Source organism: Leucopleurus acutus (genome assembly GCF_964270905.1).
Source record: "Leucopleurus acutus genome assembly, chromosome: 6".
Classification (NCBI taxonomy): domain Eukaryota; kingdom Metazoa; phylum Chordata; class Mammalia; order Artiodactyla; family Delphinidae; genus Leucopleurus; species Leucopleurus acutus.
In genome coordinates this window covers 28,124,241-28,139,132 of record NC_139149.1, presented here as the reverse complement: position 1 = coordinate 28,139,132, position 14,892 = coordinate 28,124,241, and the positions used below count along the sequence as shown (strand labels likewise).

At 39.0% G+C, this 14,892-nt stretch overlaps 1 protein-coding gene across 1 annotated transcript in view; it reads right to left on the bottom strand.

Moving 5' to 3' along the window:
* The window catches only part of SPOPL (speckle type BTB/POZ protein like), a 62,173-nt gene extending 49,078 nt beyond the window's left edge, over positions 1-13,095 (bottom strand). Inside the window, exon 1 of the mRNA XM_082841308.1 lies at positions 12,973-13,095. The gene's annotated coding sequence lies outside the window, so the exon portion shown is untranslated. The remainder of the gene's footprint in view (positions 1-12,972) is intronic.
* Between the last annotated feature and the right edge of the window lie 1,797 nt (positions 13,096-14,892).

Here is a 14,892-nt window from a genome sequence, read left to right as displayed (position 1 = left end):
GACAGCACTTCCCTTATTTAAGGGGTAGCAAAACCTCACAAAATAATGAATGAACATAACCTACAATCTGGGTAGATAATCAAGTAAGAGCAAGAGCATTCCAGTATTGCATAATTAGAGCTTTGGGGAAATGTTGCAGACTCACTCAATAAAAGGGCCTACAAAACTTTTCACCAGCTTGCAAAATCTTAAAACCTGTCCCATGTTTAGCAATAGTTAGGCAGAAATGCACCATTTGTAAGAAAGTCAGTAAACTATACAGTGAAGTTGTAATTTTCATGACAGTCTCATTTTCCTTAAATTATACTTACTTTGTTTTATATTCTGCATCTTATCAACTGACAAGGCAACCAGAAGCATTTGATGGGTTTTATGAAAATATACACGTCTCTATTCCACTTTCCCTTGGTGTGCACAAGGGAGAGGTACGTGGGTATGAGTGAAGAAAGGAATCGTGTATATTTTGAAAAACTAGCCATACCACTTTACACCCACCAGAATAGCTAAATAAATGAAACAATATCAAGCAAACGTTGCAGAGTATGTGGGACAAATAAAACTCTCATTCACTACTGAAAAGACACTTTGGAAAACACTGGGTAATGTATACTAAAACTGAACAAAAGCACACATGGTCCAAAAAAGTTCTACTACAGCAAGATGTGCAGATGTGCAGCAAAAGACATGTATTGATAAAAGAATATTCTATAAGGGGCACTATTCATTGTGACTCAAAACTGGAAACAACCTATATGTTCATCAACAATAAAATGGATAAATTACGGTACATATACATAGTCATACAATGGGATGGAATACAATAGAATGAGAATGAAGAAGCTACCACTACACACTACATGGATGGATCACATAAAAACTGATGTAAGAAGCCATAAACAAGGGTGTTGATGCTGTACGATGTTACATGCTTGTCTCTGAATGTATGTTATACTCCATAAAAGTTTATGTAAAATAAAAAAGCAAATAAATATTCAATAAATGAGCAACCTTGATGCCTAAATGTTTATAATACAATCCTATTCCCAGTGTCATGTTCCCTCCACCCTAAAATTGGGACAGAACACTTTTAAAAATCTTCCCTCATGCTAATCTAATACATTTTTATATTAAAACAATGAAGGCTATATTAGGGTAACAATGCAAGAGTCATATCCTTTTTAGGAGAGAAAACACTAATCTGAAAAGAATTTTAACACCAAAGCTCTCCCTCTCCACATTATCTTCACCTTCCATCTACCAAGAGTTCACTCTTCTCTGCCATTTATTTAGTGGAAATATTTTTAAAGTAATGAACTACCCTAGAAAGGTAGTTATGAGGATTGAAACAAAAAGAGCAGATATATGAAGTCTTCAGCACTGTGCCTAAGCACTCAATGACTAAACAGTATTAAAAAATCCCAAATAGTGACTCTAACAGGGCAAGGGCTATTTCCAATTCATCACTGTAAACACAGAACCCAGCATTTAACAGTTGGTCAATTAATGGAGTAAATAAATGATCTGAGCTCAAAACAAAAAGAATAAAATAAAAACAAGGCAAAAGTGGGAAAAACGGAAATATCAAGAAGTTCAAAGGAAGGCCTTATTTTTATATCAGGGTAAATGACAAGATTTTAAATCTCAAATGAAGCAACAGAATCAGGTACATATTAAAACCATTAAAATAAATAAAAACTGCCTCAGTATTACTTTTCCTCCATATACTTCAAAATGAAGAAGTCAGATGTCTTAACTAAAATTTAAACATGGTTCTTTAATACTGAAATCCTTTAAAAATATTTCTGAATGAATTTCCTATGAGTTTGACAGGAATCATAAGTATATAACAGGTTATTTTTAAGACATCTATCATAGCACATCAATATTCTGACTAAATATGTCGTAACAGAAATGAAAGGAAAGCGGATTTCAGTTGAACCTTTATACAGTGGTATTATTTTTATGAATTTAGATATCAAAATCATCAAGACTGCAATCTTACATTAGACTTAAAAGACAAATTAATAAGATACTTTAATCTCCATCATGTGCACAAAACACCAATGAACCATTAGATAAGGTTCTAATGGTTCCCTTTTTCCCTTCCTTTTAAGAACACTGTCTACTTATTTATCTTAGATCAGAAATAACATCACTGTTTTAATTAACCAACATTTACACAAAGCAACTTATGTGGAAAGCACTATTCTAAATGTAAATATAACTCATTTGGTTCTTGTAACAACTCTTACAAGGGAAGTAGTTATCCTTTCCATTTTACAGATGAGAACACTGAGGCAGAGATGCTAAGTAACTTACCTAAAGTCACAAAGCTACTAAAAAGCAGACTGGATGCACTCTATTAACCTCTGTGCTATACTGCCCAGAGATCTCTGAAGTTAAGCAAAACTAAATTTATCCTGACTTCACTTGATGCTGGGAGGTGAGCTATTTTGAAGATCTTGCGTGATAACATAAAATGAAACAGCACTAATGGCACCATTAATAAATTCTAAGATACCCATTTTTTTTCATATTTTAACATATCTAAAATTGATGGCATTTTACAATTTTAACTGACAGTGCTGTCTCTCTGTGGAGTACATAAGGCAGTGGTGCATCTGGTAATTGCAGGCAAGTACGATTCAAAAACTTATGGTATGACCCTCATGGGTTAGTGATAAGAAGTAAATGAGATAAAATATCTAAAGTACTTGACAACTCTGGTACAAATGTTTTAAAAAAGGGCATTTTTCCCCTTTAAACCAAAATGATCTATGAGGATATTCCATTTACACTGTAGTAAGCTGTCAGTTTCTCAGGCCCATGTTCAACTAAACCTGGTTATATTCTACTAGGGAAAAATAACTGGTTTCATTATACAATTTGATGAACAAATAAAGGACTTTGGCTGGGGAGAAGGCAGGCAGACAAAACAACAGTGAAAATGAGACACCTGAGAAAATAAAAATTATCAACAGTAAAGCATAACTCAAGATACCTCCCAAGTACCACTTGATTCAAGCCAGTTCTCAAATGCCACTGATAAAATGCTGACATGAAAAAGTATCTTCACTTTTTAAAAAATACACTTTGAATGCAAATAACTAAATATGCTTGGTGTGTACCCATGCCCTACTTGAGCTTTTCTAACGAAACTGGACATATCGAACTTAACCACAATGTTAAATAACTGGTTAACAAAAGTTTAAACTGATACTAAGAGTGGCCACCAAAAACTTTTAATTAAATAAAATTCAATTCATTTAAATATTCCTGTGTCAATACTTGCCTTGGTAATTTCAGGATGACTTAATTAATATTCAATATTTTGGCGGGGGGTTGCCTTTGTCTTATTGGATGAAAACTACCTTTCAGGGTAATTTCCCACTAAAACACCAAAAATTGCATCCAAATTACAACAACAAAAAAACCACCTTGAGCACGCTTTACCTTAAAAATCACTTAATTTTGATGGGGCAGAAGGGAGGGGATTAAAATGCATTTTCACAAGGAGAAACTGAAATTTGCTTAGAAAACATACCCAAACAGGAAACAACAGTATCTTCTTTTAACATATCTCAAATAAGATTTTAAAAGCCTCACACTACATTTCAGTTACACTACAACCTTTGAGACCTTGCATTACCTAATATCAGAGTGAAACCTCTTTCTTTTGTATTTGTTACTCCTAAGTATTTTTATTACTATATTACTTTCCCTTCAAGTGTATAAACAACATACCCCAACCAAAGTCTGAGGTAATGCAATTTTATATTTGTAGGTCAAATTTTTTAAAAACTGCTATTTTTTATGTATGTAAAGTGCTGTTTCACAGAGTTATATAATTCAGAATTTAATGCTAATAATTATTCTGTCCTTTAGAACACGTAGGCAAGTCTGAAGAATATCAGAAGAATTCTACTTATGCATATAAACAAAAGGCCTGGGAAAGTATACCTATAAGAACCATAATATATGAAAAATATATAGTTGTCGTACAAGAATTTATTAAGATTTTTTAAAAAACCAGGGAGAAGACAAGAGTAAAAGCCAGTAGGAACAAATAAAAACAAAATTTTTAAGTTACAACTTTCTTAATATAAAATATAAGGAAGACTGCCTTAGCAGATCAGAATAACACAACAATGTTTCTACAAAAACTCAAGAAGGTATTTCAGAAGCAAAAATTTTGATTGACCCTATCTTCCTGTTATTTCAAAGCAGATGTCTTCTAGAACCTTTATTTACTGTGTTTTTAAAATCCATTTTAACATCATTTACCGTTCTAATACACTATTTTCTTGTCAATTAAGGTTTTGCCAACTACAGTATTCTTCATAAAGTAATTCCTGAAGATGAACTGTGTTCTACTATGATGTAAGACTTAAGTCTAGGGACATTTAGACAACTACCTAAAATAGCATTTAAGGTATCAGGGGAGTGTTATTATACCACTGAGCCCAAAACACCATCATTGACCATATAACTGATGTTTAGCAGTAAATTCTTAGCAATCCTTACCAAGGCTTTCATTTTAATTTGCTAAATCTGAGAAAAAGTTGTATGTATAAAATTTCTCCCATTCAGAAAAAAAATCATTAAAGCATAACCAAAATATTTACATTCTACTATTACTTAATTATTCCGTAAGTATAGATATAATAAATAAATTATAAAGCTAGCCAACAAAAACAAAACACCACCTTTGACAATAACAAAGAAAATCTTTAAATCTTTTTTTTTTACATCTTTATTGGAGTATAATTGCTTTACAATGGTGTGTTAGTTTCTGCTTTATAACAAAGTGAATCAGTTATACATATACATATGTTCCCATATCTCTTCCCTCTTGAGTATCCCTCCCTCCCACCCTCCGTATCCCACCCCTCTAGATGATCGCAAAGCACTGAGCTGATCTCCCTGTGCTATGCGGCTGCTTCCCACTAGCTATCTATTTTATGTTCGGTAGTGTATATATGTCCATGCCACTCTCTCGCTTTGTCACAGCTTACCCTTCCCCCTCCCCATATACTCAAGTCCATTCTCTACTAGGTCTGTGTCTTTATTCCTGTCTTACCCCTAGGTTCTTCATGACATTTTTTTTTCTTAAATTCCATATATATGTGTTAGCATACAGTATTTGTTTTTCTCTTTCTGACTTACTTCACTCTGTATGACAGACTCTAGGTCTATCCACCTCATTACAAATAGCTCAATTTCTTTTCTTTTTATGGCTGAGTAATATTCCATTGTATATATGTGCCACATCTTCTTTATCCATTCATCCGATGATGGACACTTAGGTTGTTTGCATCTACGGGCTATTGTAAATAGAGCTGCAATGAACATTGTGGTACATGACTCTTTTTGAATTATGGTTTTCTCAGGGTATATGCCCAGTAGTAGGATTGCTGGGTCATACGGTAGTTCTATTTGTAGTTTTTTAAGGAAACTCCATACTGTTCTCCATAGTGGCTGTACCAATTCACATTCCCACCAGCAGTGCAAGAGTGTTCCCTTTTCTCCACACCCTCTCCAGCATTTATTGTTCCTAGATTTTTTGATGATGGCCATTCTGACTGGTGTGAGATGATATCTCATTGTAGTTTTGATTTGCATTTCTCTAATGATTAATGATGTTGAGCAGTCTTTCATGTGTTTGTTGGCAGTCTGTATATCTCCTTTGGAGAAATGTCTATTTAGGTCTTCTGCCCATTATTGGATTGGGTTGTTTGTTTTTTTGTTATTGAGCTGCATGAGCTGCTTATAAATTTTGGAGATTAATCTTTTGTCAGTTCCTTCATTTGCAAATATTTTCTCCCATTCTGAGGGTTGTCTTTTGGGCTTGTTTATGGTTTCCTTTGCTGTGCAAAAGCTTTGAAGTTTCATTAGGTCCCATTTGTTTATTTTTGTTTTTATTTCCATTTCTCTAGGAGGTGGGTCAAAAAGAATTTTGCTGTGATTTATGTCATAGAGGGTTCTGCCTATGTTTTCCTCTAAGAGTTTGATAGTTTCTGGCCTTACATTTAGGTCTTTAATCCATTTTGATCTTACTTTTGTGTATGGTGTTAGGGAGTGATCTAATCTCATACTTTTACATGTACCTGTCCAGTTTTCCCAGCACCATTTATTGAAGAGGCTGTTCTTTCTCCACTGTACATTCCTGCCTCCTTTATCAAAGATAAGGTGACCATATGTGCATGGGTTTATCTCTGGGCTTTCTATCCTGTTCCACTGATCTATATTTCTGTTTTTGTGCCAGTACCATACTGTCTTGATTACTGTAGCTTCATAGTACAGTCTGAAGTCAGGGAGCCTGATTCCTCCAGCTCCATTTTTCGTTCTCAAGATTGCTTTGGCTATTCGGGGTCTTCTGTGTTTCCATACAAATTGTGAAATTTTTTGTTCTAGTTCTGTGAAAAATGCCAGTGGTAGTTTGATAGGGATTGCATTGAATCTGTAGATTGCTTTGGGTAGTAGAGTCATTTCCACAATGTTGATTCTTCCAATCCAAGAACATGGTATATCTCTCCATCTATTTGTATCATCTTTAATTTCTTTCATCAGTGTCTTATAATTTTCTGCATACAGGTCTTTTGTCTCTTTAGGTAGGTTTATTCCTAGATATTTTATTCGTTTTGTTGCAATGGTAAATGGGAGTGTTTTCTTGATTTCACTTTCAGATTTTTCATCATTAGTGTATAGGAATGCCAGAGATTTCTGTGCATTAATTTTGTATCCTGCTACTTTACCAAATTCATTGATTAGCTCTAGTAGTTTTCTGGTAGCATCTTTAGGATTCTCTATGTATAGTATCATGTCATCTGCAAACAGTGACAGCTTTATTTCTTCTTTTCCGATTTGGATTCCTTTTATTTCCTTTTTTTCTCTGATTGCTGTGGCTAAAACTTCCAAAACTATGCTGATTAAGAGTGGTGAGAGTGGGAAACCTTGTCTTGTTCCTGATCTTAGTGGAAATGCTTTCACTTTTTCACCATTGAGGACGATGTTGGCTGTGGGTTTGTCATATATGGCCTTTATTATGTTGAGAAAAGTTCCCTCTATGCCTACTTTCTGCAGGGTTTTTATCATAAATGGGTGTTGAATTTTGTTGAAAGCTTTCTCTGCATCTATTGAGATGATCATATGGTTTTTCTCTTTCAGTTTGTTAATATGGTGTATCACGTTGATTGATTTGTGTATATTGAAGAATCTTTGCGTTCCTGGAATAAACCCCACTTGATCATGGTGTATGATCCTTTTAATGTGCTGTTGGATTCTGTTTGCTAGTATTTTGTTGAGGATTTTTGCATCTATGTTCATCAGTGATATTGGCTTGTAGTTTTCTTTCTTTGTGACATCCTTGTCTGGTTTTGGTATCAGGGTGATGGTGGCCTCGTAGAATGAGTTTGGGAGTGTACCTCCCTCTGCTATATTTTGGAAGAGTTTGAGAAGGACAGGTGTTAGCTCCTCTCTAAATGTTTGATAGAATTCGCCTGTGAAGCCATCTGGTCCTGGGCTTTTCTTTGTTGGAAGATTTTTAATCACAGTTTCAATTTCAGTGCTTGTGATTGGTCTGTTCATATTTTCTATTTCTTCCTGATTCAGTCTTGGCAAGTTGTGCATTTCTAAGAATTTGTCCATTTCTTCCAGGTTGTCCATTTTATTGGCATTAAGTTGCTTGTAGTAATCTCTCATGATCTTTTGTATTTCTGCAGTGTTAGTTGTTACTTCTCCTTTTTCATTTCTAATTCTATTGGAAAAACTTTAAATCTTGAAGACACTCTGAAGATAACTCCATATTTGGTGACTAAATGGGTAGTGATGACATTAATCAAAACAGCAAACTTGTATGCTTTCAAATTAAACTCCTCTACCATTGCATTGCCCTTTCCATCTCTCCACTTGTCCTTTGGAAACACTCTGCCCAACACTCTACTTTCCTTAGAAAGCCTTCCTTAAGGTTCCTTTTCTGTGCTTACAAGGCAACCTGAATAAACTGCTATGACAGCGCTAATCACACTGAACAATATTTAATTGTCCACTGCCCCTAGACTCTGAGGTCTAATTGCATTTCTAAAAGTCTAATAGTTACTGCCTGATAAACAGTACTTAAAAAACATATTCTATTTGAGTAGGTTCTGAATGAACAAGTTGTAGAGTCTGAGATGCTTATAGAACACCCAGATGGTGATAAATAGAAACATGGGTCTGAGCTCAGGAAGGAAGACATGGTTCATGTTACAGATAAAATTCTACCCTAAATTTAGAATTGTGGCTTTGGCAGATTAAAATAAAAATCATCAAATAGTTTATGGATGGACTGACGACTGAGACATAAAATTTTCTCCCTGTCACTAAATGCAATGTGTACTCTTTAGTTCCCAACTTAATTGATTTCTCAGCTTCAATCAACATAGATTAGCCACACCCTCCTTTTTTGGTCTATTGCCTTGACTTCAGTGACGCTAAGGAAATTTTCCTCCAACCTCTGGCTATATCCTCTCAGTCTCCTTTGCTCCATTTCTTTTCCTCAACGTTAAATGTTGAAGAATCATAGGGGACCACGTCCCTTTATCTTCTCTCTCTATACTCTCTCCTTAGGCAATCTCATCCCCCACCTTCCATACTGAAACATCCATTATCAGCTATGTACTGATTATTCCCAACTGAATTATGATCAATACTCCCCCGTTTCCATAAACTAACAAAAAACTGCTCCTCCCCCAATATTCCCCTAGGTTAAGCACAAGAACCACTAACCCTGGAAATCGGCCTTCTCCTCTCCCTAGACCCTCAAATCAAATCCATCACCAAATCCTAAACTTTACTTCCCAAATATTTGTCAAATCCAGCTGCTTTATCTCTATCACCACCAGTCTGGACCGAGATTCTATCGTCTCTTGCCTAAATGACTATAATAGGTGAATTCAATTCTACTCAAAGTGTGAGCTGTGGACCAATACCGACCCATGAACTACTGTTATTGGCGTGAGACAAGGTAAATACAGAAACTGAGAGGCAGCATTTAGAAATTTTTATAGCAATTTGACAGACACTGCCACAACATCCATTTTACTGTGTATTACTAAAGTACCAGCACAAACTAGAAAGTAAAACAAAACAAAACATGTCCTTCGCCACAGGTAAGTTTGAGGAGCCCTGGCCTAACTCGTCTCCCTGCTTTTACACTTGCCTCTCCAATCTGTCCTCCACAGAGCAGCCAAGTGATGTTTTTAAAGCAAAAATTTAAGTAACTTACTCAGCTGTTTAACATTGTCCAGTGGCTTCCCACTGCTCTTAGGATTAAGTACAAAGAGCTTAGCAATAATTGACCACTGTGATCTGCTCCTGTCTCATTTCATATCACCCAGCCTCATGTGCTAAGGTCCAGTCTCCACAGGACTTTTCAGTCCTAGAAAGCTGAAATCGCCAGCATCGCTTGGGTAACTCCAGTTCATCCTTCAGACTTCGGCCTGAAAGTCATTCCTTCAGACAAACGTTCTCTGATACATTAGTGAGCTTTTGTTGTTTACAATAATTTTCTTTTGTGGAAGTTATCGTAACTGTAATTATTATTTTTGTAATAATTTGCTTAGTTTCTCTATTCCCCAACAGAGTTTTGCCATCATGAATACAGGTACACTCTTTCCATAGCGTGTGTCACCACAGCTTAGCAAGTGCCTGGCACAGATCAGATGTTCAATAAACTTTTGCTAAGTGAATAAACCTAAGTCAGGAAACAAAATGGTGACCAGGACCACCGAAATGCAAATGCCTGCGATATCTAGTCATATATAAGACTTGGGATACATCTGTATACCAGGTGCTTTACAAAGTTAAATCTTCTTTACTCCCCTAAACAACCTAAAAGACAGGGAAATCTCATTGTTGAGATTTAAAAAAAAAAAACGATTTTTCAGAAAGGTGAAGAATCTTGTCTAAAGTAACCAACAAAAAATTGGAAGGTTGGAAGGTCTGAGAGGCAACGAAGGGTAGCAGTCTCTACAACCATATTGTCTGGCTCCATTGCTTACTTAGCTGTGTGACTTTGTGGAAGTAATCTGATTCTCAGGTTCCTCATTTGTGAAATGGAGATATAATAAAGCCTTCTTCAATGGATTGTTGAGAGGTTAAACAAGGTAATATATATAAATCATTTGAAAGAGTGGCTGGCATAGTGCTTTATAAGTATTAGCGGTTATAATTGTTTTTAACATTATCAGTGCTCTTACAACATAATTTTATCTTCTTACTTGCTTATTGTCTGCCAGTGCCACACTGATATAAATTACAAAAAAAGCAGAGTCTGTGCTATTATTCTCTGGTGGAGCTTTTCTCAAAGACTTAAACCTTACAGAAACTGAGTTAAGTAACTATTTCCTCAGTTCTCTCTCTCAAGGATGGGACATACGACCATTTTAGGTGCACAGGAGAGTAGTTATTACATACCTTGGATACTTTAGAACATTAGGGCTTAATATTTACTGGAACCCCAGTTGGGAAGGGCTGCTCTTGTGTATGCCCAATGCCTGGCATGAAGTAGGTGCTCATTAAATATTTTTGGAAAGAATGAATATTTACAAAACCAAAGGAATAGTGCTCAGCACAGAGCAGATACTAATTATCAATTCTATTCCACCCCTTCAAAGTTTCTACAAACTTTAAAAGTATGATTCTATGGGAGTCATTTTTCTTGAACTGGGGCAGTCTGCATTATTCAGAGCCAAATGCAGAATACAGACAGTAGGAAAGCCAAGGAATAGAAATCAATGTTGGCAAGAACTATGAAAATAGTAAGAGGTGAAAGATAAGTAGAACTTGAATATGCAGGGGAAAGAGCAAAGGTTATTCTAGGCCAGGGAATAGCATAAGCAAAGGCAGTGTTACCCAAAGTTTAATGAACATTCCATTGGTGACACACAAAAAATATTTTAAGCTATACACAGGCAAACAACTTTACTTTGATAGTTCCATATGCACACATTTTTATGTGTAATTGGGACAGCAAATTGTGATTTTAAACTTTTACTACTTACAACAACATTGAGTTAACAGTACCTATTTGGATTTTTTTTGTGAGGTGTTTAAAAAATGTATCAAGAAAATAATAATGCACAGGAGGTAAGCAAATATGACAGAAATTGTCAGGGTTTTAAAGAGTAAACTTTTGGACACATCAAGGCATGGTCATGTGAATAAAACATAACATGTTAGTAAGAGAAAAGCCACCAGTCTTTGGAATGAAGCCAAAGCTCTATCCTGAGTAGCAATTCAACATAAAGGACAGGTAGGTGTGAAGTATCCAACCAGGTTTGAGTATTTAATTGTAGTACTAAAATTCTCATTGGCAAAAATCCTCATTTTTCCCTATGATAAATCTGCTACATAATTCAACTTCAGTTATTCCCAAAACAAAGATAAAAATTAAAAACTTCCAAACAGGTACCTGAAAATGGGACTGCATGTAGCCTGGTAACTCACCTGAAAATAGGGAGCTAAAACTGTACTTTTCACACCAGAAGGAACTAATTTATAGAGTAACAAAATATGAATCATGGCTACCTCAAAAAAGGTGTTAAATAAAAAAGAGCAAAAAGACAGTTTTCCATTCCCCCTTCCTCTCTCAAAATTATCCTACCAATAGCCAAACCAAGTCAAGCTAAGAGATGATGATAAAGAACATTTATTGAACTCTTACCAGGCACTGTTGTATTTTACCTGCATTAAGTTATGCAATTATCACCACCATCTTATGAAGTACATCACTAACCCTATTCTACAGCTGTAAGAATACTGAGATTAAATAACTTGCCCAAGGCCAGACCTGGTAGACAGAAAGGCAGGGATTTAGATCCTGGCAGTTCAGCTACAGAGTCTGAGCTCTTAACCACTAGGCACCATTTCTCTCAAGAATAATAGAAGGATAATTTGAAATATTCCACCTTTCCCATTATGGCAGGAGAAATGTAATTTTCCAAGGTATGAACCTTTTATTACTTAAGTTTCCAGTCTAAGAAACAGGAGGTTCAGCTATATGGAAAAACTGGGAAGATGAGTACTACAATAAAACAATCTAGGCCCAGGAGTATTCAAATACAGACAAATCATCAGAAGCCTCAAAAGTATGGCTGAATGGCACTATTCACAGAGAAAGATGCCAAAAGTTGGGCTAAGCAGAAGGTGAATCCTATTTCTACTGGATCTACTGCTTTGAGAGAGGAAATCCCACCCATCTCCTCCCATTTCTGTGATTCAGTACACAAATGCATCAATTCAAGAACTGTAAGGGGAAAGGGCAGCAGAAGGGAGCAGAAAGGGGTAAGTCAGGACTTGGACCCTGAACTGCAGAGTGAGCTTGATGTACCTGGGGAGAGAGGACGGATGAGAGGGCAATGTGTGCCTGGAGGTAGGCAGGTTGAGGGCATGACCACTGGGGTGAAGGCACCGAGTGGCCTGGCTGGAGAGCTGAGAATTCACCCTAAAATGGGCTAGTGGGGACTGTTTCAGGCGTATACGTTTGGGATAAGGAGGGATGGACGTGAACGCGGGGGTGGCCTGCAGTTTCTCGCTTTGGGCAGTACTGCCAAGGGCCAAGGTATCAAGGTGCGGGCGAGGAGGTCTACAGGTACAAAGGGGGGAGAATGGAAAAGAAAAAAGGCGCAAGGCTTGTGGAGGAAAGTCGGGGGGATCCTGGTAGACGGAAGCTGGGAGATCAATGGGGGAGGGGTAATTCCCAGGGGAAGTAGAGACGCGCGAGGTTAGGGAGGTCCGGGGGGCGGAGGTGGGGCTGAAGGGCGGGGGCGGAAGGCACGCCTCAGGAGCGGGGGTCCCAGACCGAGACGGATGGGGGCGCCGAAATGGGAGAGGAGGAGGTCGCTGGGTTTCAGTGCAGGTGAGTCCCAGGAAAGAGGGGGCAGCCAGCGACCAAGGCTGCGGCCGGGACCCCGGAGGGGGAGGGGCACCTACCCGGACGTGCGGGGCTGCGGCGGGCAGCCCCGGCGGCGGCTCCTCTCCGGCTGAGGCGGCTGAGGTGATGGCGGCGAGTCCCTGTGGCGGCCGCCTCCGCCGAACCGCATCCCTCCTCCCCGGCCCGCCCTCCTTCCCTATCTTTCGCTCCTAAACTTCTTCCCCGGGATAAACAAACCCGCCGCCAGGGGCGGCCGTCTCCGGCGCTCCCGCCCCCGCGCAGGCTCCCGCCCCCCCGCCCCGGGCCCGTCTGGGCTCCGGCTTCCGAGTTGCGACTCCAGCCCCCAGCCCGCGACGGCGCGTGCGCGCGGCAGCGTCTGCTCGCAAGGCCCTTCCTCCCTCCCTTCCTCCCGCCGGCGCCGGGCACTTCCGGGCCGGGCCGGATCGGATCAGGCTGGGGGTTGAATGTAGCCGCCGCTGTTTGCGCGGGCCCCTGGGCTGCTAGCCCGGCGGGCTCCGCATCCCGGGCCGAGTCTCGCCCGGTGAGGACGCCTCCTCCCCCCCGCCCCTCGCCTCCTCCGCCCAGCGTCAAACTTTCCTTAACTAAAAACCCCACTGAATAGCTCCTCCTAACTGGTCTGATTGACCACGTCGGGTGAGAGGCGACTGCCGCTTCTGTGCACGGTTTCTTTAGAGCTGTACCAGGCTAGAAAGCCAAGGTACAACTTGTACCAAGCTCCTGTTGCGAGCCAAGAGCCGTATGAACTGCCCAAACAAAACAGCAGTATACAGTCTCCAAAGAGGGATAACGATAAAGACAGCAGTGTGGTGGACAAAATGAAGTGCCACGGTGGAGCGGTTCTCGGTTGGAGATGAACCTGAAATCTCAGGCTTAGGAGGGGAGGGGTCTGCCGAGGGGCTGCTGAGGATGCTTGTGAAGCACGGAAGAGCAGGCTCCCGAGACTGGACGTTGGTGGTAAATAGGGCTATGTCTAAGCAGATGTCTTAAGAGATGAGGGGACTGCCTCGCGGAGTTCAGAGAAAGGTGACCACGATACTACATTGGCAATCTTATTCACGTGTTTTAACACAGAAAAACGTGCGTGGAATACAAGCAGCTCCACCTAGACTTTCAGGAAGGAGATAGGATCCGCATAATCGAAGTTGCCTTAGGCCAAGAATTAAAAAAACAGAAGTGGAAGTGAGCATTGATGTGTTGGGGCCTGTGGGGAGAGGAAATTATTAGTGCAGAATTTCTCGTTCTCCAAACATGAACAAAAACCAGTTGATATTAGTTGCTGTACTCATTGTGGGTCTGTGTTAACTTTATGATATGTGACAGAAAGGGTGAAAATTACATGTAATTTTTGCCCAGGCCTTTTAGCTCTGTCAACCCCTTAGCACTCATGCCCTTTCTTTTGCTAATCAACCATTATTAGGCACTAATGAATGTAATAGGCTCAAGGAATCAAACTGCAATAAATCCTTCAAGTAGATTTCCAATTGGGAGTTAAGAACTGAGTGGTACTTGGGGACTCTTGATACTTGACTGAGTTCTAGTTGGGGAGTGGTTCAATAAACTTCCACCACAAGGATGTCAGACTGCTCGTCGAGGTATTATCAGAGTCTTTCCCCTAGGCTTGATCTCTTTGCAGTATTAGGATATATCATTCTTTTCTTGAAGTATTTGGTGACTTTATCCACTGATAATAGTAAATAGTTAAGAGTAAATATGGCTTGTAAATAATGCTAACAAAAATGTGATCGTTTGGCAAAGTAAAAGATGGCTCTATGGTCAATAAACCTGGATTAAAGCTTGGTGCTATATTATCAATCCCCTAAAGAACTCCCTTTCTTGATCTGATTTCCTACTAGCTGGATACCTGTTGGAAAACTAGATTATTAAAATAGGCTTTAGTTGGGAATTCCCTGGCAGTCCAGTGATTAGGACACTGCAGGGGGCGCGTGTTTGATCCCTGG